This window comes from Triticum urartu, chromosome 7 (assembly GCF_003073215.2).
Source record: "Triticum urartu cultivar G1812 chromosome 7, Tu2.1, whole genome shotgun sequence".
Classification (NCBI taxonomy): domain Eukaryota; kingdom Viridiplantae; phylum Streptophyta; class Magnoliopsida; order Poales; family Poaceae; genus Triticum; species Triticum urartu.
The window spans coordinates 631,503,197-631,505,708 of NC_053028.1; positions in this window are offsets into that span (position 1 = coordinate 631,503,197).

A 2,512-nucleotide genomic window follows, 5' to 3' on the forward strand; every position below is an offset into this window, starting at 1 on the left:
GTTAGGCAATCTTCACAACATCCCATGTAATGTAAATAATAAAGGGGAGATAACATAGTTGGCTTACACTCGCCACGTCAATCAAGTACATAAATAACATTACATCATCCAAACACTCATGGCCCGACTACGGCGCCAAAATAAAAGAGAACCCAACATACGACACGGTCCCAATCACCCCCAACTGGGCACCACTACTGATCATCGGGAAAGGAAACATAGTAATGTTGAGAGTCTTCGTCGAACTCCCACTTGAGCTCATACGCGTCTCCTGGAGCGGAATCATCAGGCCCTGCATCTGGTGTAATAGTAGTCTGTGAGCCACAGGGACTCAGCAATCTCGCACCCTCGCGATCAAGACTATTTAAGCTTATAGGTAAGGCAAGGTAAAATATGAGTGGAGCTGCAGCAAGCGACTAGCAGTATGGTGGCTAACTTATTCGCAAAAGAGAGCGAGAAGAGAAGGCAAAGCACGAGCGAGAAACTAGAGAGCAACCTGCGCAAACATTACTCCAACACCGTGTCCACTTCCCGGACTCCGCCGAGAAGAGGCCATCACGGTAACACACTCAGTTGATTCATTTTAATTAATTAAGGTTCAAGTTATCTACAACCGGACATTAACAAATTCCCATCTGCCCATAACCGCGGGCACGGCTTTCAAAAGTTCAAATCCCTGCAGGGGAGTCCCAACTTAGCCCATGACAAGCTCTCACGGTCAACGAAGGAATAGACCTCCTCCCAAGACGTTCCGATCAGACTCGGTATCTCGGTTACTCAAGACACTTCGACAGGTTAAAACAAGACCAGCAACACCGCCCGAATGTGCCGACAAATCCCAATATGAGCTGCACATATCTCGTTCTCAGGGCACACTCAGATGAGACTAGCTACGAGTAAAACCAACCCTCAAGTTTCCCCGAGGTGGCCCCGCAGGCAGCTCAGTTCGGACCAACACTCAGAGGAGCACTGGCTCGGGGGGGGGGGGTTAAAATAAGATGACCCTCGGGCTCCGGTAGCCCAAGGGAAAAAGAGGCTAGGTGGCGAATGGTAAAACCAAGGTTGGGCATTGATGGAAAAGCTTTAATCAAGGCGAACTATCAAGGGGTTCCCATTATACCCAACCGCGTAAGGAACGCAAAATCCGGGAACATAACACCGATATGACGGAAACTAGGGCGGCAAGAGTGGAACAAAACACTAGGCGAGAGGCCGAGCCTTCCACCCTTTACCAAGTATATAGATGCATTAAGATAACAAGATAATATAATGATATCCCAACAAGTAAATAAATGTTCCAACAAGGAACGGCCTTCAATCTTCACCTGCAACTAGCAACGCTATAAGAGGGGATGAGCAAAGCGGTAACATAGCCAAACAATGGTTTGCTAGGACAATGGTGGGTTAGAGGTTTGACATGCCAATTTGGGAGGCTTGCAAGCAAATGTTAGGCATCGCAGCATTGGCATAGCAAAAGAGCGAGCAAACTAGCATAGCAAAGATAGTAGTGATTTCGAGGGTATGATCATCTTGCCTGCACAGTTGTCAGAGTTGACTGGATCCTCGAAAGCAAACTCAACGGGCTCCTCGTTAGCGAACTCGTCTCCCGACTCTACCCAAACAAGACAAACAAGCAACAAGGGCACAATCAACCACATGCAAGACCAAGCAATATGATGAAATGATGATATGCCATGCGGAATGCGATGTGGGATGCAAAATGCAAGATATGACAGCAAATTCATGAACCTGGTCTCAACTTGGAAATCCAAGTGTGCCACTGGAAATATGAGATGAAATCGCTTGAAAACGATATAAAGAACGTCGGAATCGGAGTTACGGTTTGGAAATGGCAAGCGATTCAAAAATGACACCGGTCTGCGATTTACAGCAAGTAGGCATCTAAATGCAACGAAATAAACATGCTACAGCCACCAAATATGATAACAAAATACATGGCAGGGATGCACACAAGATGCTTAACAAAAGTCTAGCACTGAGCTACGGCCAATTCATCCATTAACAGGTTCAAACAAGCATGGCAAAAATGCATATGACGAACAGATCTCAGACTTAGTGAAATTAACACTCGCCTGGAATTTCAGATCAGGTAGCCCTCTTCGGAGCAACAAAACTACATGCTACAGGACCTGAACATGGCAAAGTAAAGCATGGCATGGAGCTACTCAAAGAGCTTAACAAAAGTCCCTTAGTGACCTTGAGCCAAAAGGGATCAGAAAATACAATTGCAAGCATGTGAACATAGCAAAAACATAATCAGTTTTCAGACTTGGTGAAAACTGACACAAGCTGAAATATAACTCAAGTAGGCATGTTTACGAGCTCGATGCACTCTCTATGTTGCAAGTCATGGCAAGACAAGCATACCTCCATCAAGAAGGCACAAAATGAAAGCTAGACATGGCAAGAACAATAGCATAGCATGCACGGATCAACTACAACATCACCGGCAAAATTGCAAACAAGTTGACAATCTGCCCAGATTCACAAA